This window comes from Geospiza fortis, unplaced genomic scaffold (assembly GCF_000277835.1).
Source record: "Geospiza fortis unplaced genomic scaffold, GeoFor_1.0 scaffold10, whole genome shotgun sequence".
NCBI classification, from domain to species: Eukaryota; Metazoa; Chordata; class Aves; order Passeriformes; family Thraupidae; genus Geospiza; species Geospiza fortis.
In genome coordinates, this window is record NW_005054326.1 from 3,059,622 (window position 1) to 3,066,914 (window position 7,293).

A 7,293-nucleotide genomic window follows, 5' to 3' on the forward strand; every position below is an offset into this window, starting at 1 on the left:
TATATATATATATATATAAAAACACCTGTGTTTCAGGTCCTGAACTTGAAACAACCCCAAAAGACAAGCAGGAAGCCCCGGGCTGGATGACCTGGGAGAGCTTGTTGGTTGGGGTTCAGCTGGGATCTGAGATGGGAGCTGCTGGATGAGCTCTGTGCTGTGGGAGAGGACACAGCCATGATTTGAATGGATTGATTCCTCATTTCTGGAAAGGAAGAGTTTGAGCATCTTCGTGGCTGCAGATCTTGAGAGGGAAGGCTGCTGAAATGGTGCGGACTCACCCAACTGAGATGGGTCTCCCACACAGGCTGGGTTCCACAGTTTGAAGAGATTTCACTTCCCTCATCCCCTCCTCCTGTGGGTTTTGGGGCTTGTGCAGAGCTGAGTGTTCCTTGCTGTTCCATGGTTTCCAGAAGAGCCTGCAGCAGCCATGGGTGGTGCCTAGAGCAGACTCCTCACATGTCCACTCTCATTGTGGGGGGCACCGGGATCCAGCGACCTCACAGCTTGTGAAAACTTCTCATTTCCTTTGGGAGATCTCCCTCTGATGTTGCATGGAAATACCAGCTGAGGACCGGGAATTGCCTCCGTGGCTGAGCACCTGGGGCCAAGATTCAGTGCCTACCATTTACTGACCTGTGGCTCCTGCCAACAAGCACTCTTGGTGGGGTTGTGCTGTGAACCAGACCCGGCAGCTACGCTGAATATTAAACAAAGCCCCACCCTTTATTACCAATTTAACCTGAGGCACCTCCCAGGCCTTGCTAAAACCTTGCCCAAGAGCAGCATCCACTCAGCTGAGAGAGAATGTGAAACCAGGGTGAAAATGTGCAGCTGGAAATGGTGATGGCGGGAAAAAGGGGACTTTGACCAAGTTTTGTTTTGGTGGGCTTTTTACAAGAGTCCAGGCCTAGATTTTAAGAAGTTAGCCTGAAGCTTGGACTAATGTGATTTGTTTCAAATCAGCTGTTAGGGACAAACACACTGCTTCTTTGGATTGAAGGTATTTTTGAGTGAACGTGTCTTTTGAGCCTTTGAGTATCTTAATCTGTCTGGCAGAGGGAATCCCATCCCCTACAAACTGATGGGGCACTGCTACAGAAATCATCCAGCTCACCTTCCCTCATTCCCTCTGCCAGCACAAACATTAGCTCTGTGCTGACACAGGTTGGGGAAGTAGTCCTGTGGTTACTACTGAGTTTAGCATCTTCTTTCCTTCCTCAGAAAAAGGCCACTTTTTGACCTCCCTTTTCCTCAGTGGTGAAATTGCGACAGTTTGTATCGATTTTGTTGCTGCAAAATCATCTGGTTTATTTCCCTTGCACAACCCTTTTATTTCTGTTAATTTCTTTTCTTACATTTCAGTTTCATTTTAAAGGCCTTGCTTAAAGTTTGTGTAAGAATGAGTGGCAAAGGATGGAAACACTGGCTTTGTGACATTGTAGTTGTGGAGGGCATGGTGCAGCAAATTTAATGTTTAATTCTGCTCTTCTGGGGCCAGGAGCTCAACTGGGGGTTGCTTTGGCACTGAAGCCCATCCCTTTGGTGTGTGCCCATCTGCAGGACACCCCACTCCTCCTCCTCCAGGATTTTGGGGAGCTCTCTCAGGCCCTAGGTCACAGGGCTTGCAACAACTCACTTATGCAACACAGGCTGTATCTGCTTGCTGCTGCCAGATTGGGGAAATCTGCAAATAATTGCAAAGTCTGCCAGTTTAATTGGATTGTGGTGTATTTGCACAGATGGGTGAAGACTTCCAGGCCAGTATTTTCCAGAGTGACTTAGCAGTCTCTCTGCTTTAAGGTACTCAGTATGAGAGAACGTAGAAGCGATGGGTTTCTGTGGATTTTTTAAAGAGGAGCACCCCCAAACTGAAGCAATCCAAACCATCAGTCACCCAGAAATCCCTTGCCATAGAGACCTTGAGACGGGGGATCTTTCACAGTAGCTTGATGTAAGCCAAACCAAATTCATAAAAATAATACAAAACATCTTGACACATCATTTCTTCAGCAGAAAAATCCAGTGTGAATGTGTATGTGTGCAGCCATTTTTACAGGAAATATGATGAATAAATGAATATTTCTAAAACAAAGGGAGGAAGGCAAGAAAGATGTTTTATTTAATGTGCAGTCGGCTGTTGTTGTTTTTGTTGTTGTTATTTTTTAAAATGAGATACAAAATGTTACTGTGGAACATTGTCCCTGTGTGCTCTGGCCCTTTGCCAGGCCCAGAGTTCAGTACTTGCTCGTACTTGACTTTCTGAAAGATAGGCTGTGACCACTTGGTGGAGGTCAAAAAGGAAAAGAATCAATTTTTTTAATTAATTAAATACAAACTGTGTAAAATTGCTCAGAAGTTATTAGCCCCCAGGGCCCAAGCTACAGGTGGGCCCAATATCTGAATGTAACAAAGAAAAACAGTTTATTAGCATTGTCATTAGCTTTATCTACCAAGAATTAGCAGGAAGACAAGAAGGCTGCAGAAGATGCTTCTGTTCTCGCCAAGAGATTCACTAAATCACCCTTACAAAAATCTGCAATTTGTAAGAAGAAACAAATGGCTATTTTACAACATTGTTAGGAACCTTCACAGAAGCGGTAGGACCAACTTAAAATCACGTCAATTAAATAGAAACATTTTTCACAGGCAGCACAATGATGTAGTTACATGATGGCGATGTAACTACTTTCGAGAATGCTACCTTGGAGGTCTGCAGGAATGTAATGAAGTTGAGGTGCCCTAGTGCTGAAGTCACTCTTGAAAACAGGACCTCAGTAGCTTTGAACCTAACCTAGCCTTGGAACCTTTGGAAGGAATTCTCAAGTACTTCTGCAGATCATATGTCCAGAGCAGAAGGCCACTTCTCCCTTGTGCAGCCAAAGTGGACCTCAGCTCCTGGTGCAAGCGCTCATCACTGCTCTGCTGTGTCAATCAGCTTTTGTCTTAAATCTCATGGTCCTCAAGCCATGCTGCTGCCACAATCCTTGAATCTTTCCTTCACAGCAGAATGAGCTGCTGGTTCCTGTGGGTAAGGAGGAAGCCTCAAAAGAGCAGAAGAAATGACAAAGAACCCCAGCATATTATTTTTTTGAAAACCCAGCATGATGAAATCCCTGCAGTGACTTTGTACCCTCAGAGCTGTCCCAACCTCCCTCTTCCCACCAGGCACCCTGAGGAGGCTTCTTGCCAACCACCCTCTGGAGCATTACAGACCAGTTTCCAAAGGTGCTTACACACCTGGAGGAGCTGGCCCTGACTTCTCAGCAGGCTTTATGTGGCCTGTTGGGGGGCTGACCGGGCTCCTCTGCCTGCGGAGAGTCGGGGTGTTTGCTTCTAACTCTGGGGCTGAGCAAACCAACCACACCAGAGCGAGGCAAACCCCAGGCAGGGTCTAGCAAGGTCACAGTTTGCTCTGAAGGCTTTCAGGAAAAGGCTCCCCACTGGCCTGGGAAGCGCTGGCTGTGATCAGGTTCTTCAGTCCCCCTTGAAACAACAGGGTGCTGTAGGCTCAAAAACACATCCACAGGGACAGGTTAATTTTTGGCAGTTTTCATTGGTTTTGAAGGGCAAAGGAGTTCTGAGAGGCTGAGCATGGCTTGAGAGTGCTGGAGACCACCAGGAACAGAAGAATTTCTGTAAGGACATTGTTACAGAGATCCAAGGAACAATTCTTGAGTCAGACCATAGCTTTTGCTGCTTTTTTGATTTCCCATCTGTCTTTTGCAGGCTTGGGGTGGGGGGCAACAGAAGAAAAGGAGGATTGCCAGGGCCTTTAATACTATTAGCTATGTTTTGTTGCTGTCATTCAAGTCAGTTATTAAATATAAGCTGCGATATTTGTGATGATATTTTTGTCCTTTGCAAACATCTTGAGTGGATGTTGTTCTCAAAAAGCCTTTCAAACTAGAGATAACAAGGTGACAAATCCTTTAAAGTGATGCTTTCAGGTGCTCCTCTTTGAATAGATGTCCCAATTTAGCGGCTGGCAGCCAGAACAAACCAAGCAGCTTGTGAGAGTCAAAATCACAGCAGATTAGGCTTCTGCCCAGAGAAACGTTTAACTCCTTATGAGGGAAACCCAGAACAAGTGGTAGTAAATAAAAGGCCTCTCTTTTTCCATCTTTCTCATGAAAACCCACTGAAATCATGGCCACAGTGCATTTTGCAATAGGCTGGCTTCAGTGAAAGAGTGGTTGCTTTTTGACTTGCCAGCTTGCTCTACTTTTTTGGGCTTGGCTGGTTTAGGTCGGTCATGAGCAGGGTCAGGAGCACTGATGCAGCCCCTTGGTAACTGGGCTCAGGAGGCTCTTGCCCTGGCAGGACCATCCTGGTGGGCACAGCTGGAAGGATGGCAGTGGAGCACTTCTTTTAACAAGGGCCTGGAGTCACAGGAAAAGGGGGAATGGCTTCACACTGACAGAGAGCAAGTTTAGATTGAGTATTAGGAAGAGATTCTTCCCTGTGAGGGTGGTGAGACCCTGGCACAGGTGCCCAGAGAAGCTGTGGCTGCCCCTGAATCCCTGGAAGTGCCCAAGGCCAGGCTGGACAGGGCTCTGAGTGACCTGGGATAGTGGAAGGTGGCTCTGCCCAAGGCAGGAGGGTGGAAAACTGGATGATCTTTAAGGTCCCTTCCAACCCAACCCATCTTGTGATTCTATGATTCTCTGAAATGCCTGTCACCTACCTCATAACAATTTTCCCACTGCCAGATGCTTGCAGAATCCACTTTCAATCTTCCTCTGTAATAACATCCCATTACTGTAGGTGAATGCCCTGACTTTTGCATCCCAGAGCTGCACAACTGCCTTGCTAGGTTGGTTAACACAAACAAGATGTGGTACTGTACTAATGGAGCGTTTCCAATGGCCAAAAGTCTAAACAGATTAGGAAAAGGGTGAGGGAAGAAATGGAGGTGCCAAGAGTTGCAGCAATGTGCATGACATGGCCAAGGGAAGCCAGAACCAGAACTCAGATCCCAAGCCCTGATAGTAATCTGTTTCTTAATGCCATCATTTTGGTATGTGAGATGGGTCATCTTCCTTAAAGGGTTTAGAAAGTAGCCAGACCAGTTCCTCTGTTTATATAAGGAAGATGTTTGTAGACCTCTTGATCCTAAGGCAATTAATACAGCCCACTGGGGAAAGGGAAAAAAAAAAAAGAAAAAAAAGAGAAAAAGAAAGACAAAAGTAAAAAGAAAGAAAAAGAAGGAAAAAGAAAGAAAAGAGAAAAATAAAAATAAAAAAGAGAACTGGGCTAGATTCTCATGTAAATAGCACCCAGCGTGCCTAAAATTCTGACATATGCAGATGTTTTTATGTCGGGGTATTTTTTTGGTAAGCAGCTTCTTTGTGGTCAGCTGTAAGCAGCACATTTACACAGTTCTGTATTTCTGAAAAAGCCTGTTGCATGAAGTTGGGATCCTACCAAATGAAGACAAAACACAACACTAACGAAAAATAACAAGCTCTTCCAACAATGTTCAGTAACTGACTTGGAGGTTAGTGCCGTGTTCTGGGAAAAAAAAATAAATTATCCAGGCACCATATAATTTCAGGCACTAAAAACGTTAAACATTTCAGAGGAGCATAACACATGACACAGGGTGTTTTTATTTAATGAATGGCTGTAAGAAATGGGGCCATCATCCCTTCTCACAGATGAACGCCTTGTGCCAAGAGCATTGCTGTACAATGTGTCATCACTCGGGAACCTAAAGAATTGTACTTGAGAAAACATTGCTACAAAATATCATTCCCTTCCCAGAAAGGTTCACTTCAGGCTTTGTAGAAAAACAGGACAACTCATTTCCACTGCACATAATTCTTCTGTTGGGAAACTTTCTTAAAGGAATAGGTGGCAGAGCAAGGGGCTGGAAAACTCTTTAATCTCACAGTGACAATAATAACTCCTGGTTATTGTTGGTGCTCAGGTCTTGCTTTGGGCTTTTGATACTCAGAACTTTATAAACATAGAGCAGATTAATCCTCTCCACACCCTGAAAAGCGAGAGGGGGAGAGGGAGAAGGAAAGGGAAGGAGAAGGGGAAGGGAAGGAACACAGAAAGGGAAAGGCACTTTAGCTGCCATAAGAAGCCTCTAGTTAAAACTCTTATGTTAAAAATTTGTATTCTAACAAAGCGGCATGGGTTATGTGACATATTAAATGAGAAGTCTTACAGACATGGAGTTAGTCTGAAGATTATTTTTTTTTTAATATGGTGTGTTTTCTTCAGAAAATTAGGTCACTTCACAGCAAGTAATCAGTTTACTGATTTAGGCCTCACCTCTACAGCAGTAGTGTTTGCTGGGATAACTCAACACAATCACGTGCAAGTGTGTGTATTTATTTTTAGGGACTGTATATTAACATCCTCTTTCTTGTTCCTGGTTTGAAAAAGGAGAAGTTGGTTACCCAGAAAAGTGCATCCATCACTGCTGGCTGTAAGACACTCCTGGCTTCACCTGTGCTTCAGGGGCAGGTTCAAATTTGCACGTCAAACAAAATGAAAATAAAAAATAAAACTGTTCGAGCCAGACCAGGAGAGTCTTTCCTGAGACAAAATCAGGGTATTTTGGAAGGACTGCTCCTTAAGAAAGTCCAGGGAAGCTGGTGACAAGCAGAGAGCTGCAGAGAGTACTGTCTTTAGAATGAGTACTTTCAGTGCTAGTAATTTAACCTGTATCTTCTGCAGACATAACTGTGTAACCTGCCCTATGGTTGTAGCACAGAAGAGGCATATCTGACACAGCACCTGCCTTTTAAAACAAATCCCATTAAGGACACCCTCAAATCCCCTTAAGGACACCCCAAATCCCATATTAAGGACACTCCCAAGCTGTACCCGCAGCCAGCACTCCCACAAGGAGGACTCAAAATCCCCTGGGCTGCTGCTGGCACCTGAGCCCACCCAAGGATGTGCAGGTGCTGGCAGGGCCGGGAGCCCTGGCAGAACTTTATAAAACAGAGGGGAGCGGGAGCAGAGCCCCAGCGGGGATGGCAGTGGGGATGGCAGTGGAACCTGCCCGGGGACAGCCCGGCCGGGCACTGGGGACGCTGCCAGCAGCAAGGCCAAGTCCTGGCGCTGATCTCTGTCCTTAGGCTCCCTCTAGAGTTTACAGCAAACGAGCAAAAGGTCTCAAATGCCATTTGCACGGCAAGGTAGCGTCTTCTTGCCCGCCTAGACAGTGTTCTGCTCCTGGGCACTGCTGGATCACGTCGCAGAGCCTTTGAATGAAGTGGCTCTTTCCTTCCTGACAGTCTCTGCCGCTGAACCCTCACCGGGCACAAACAT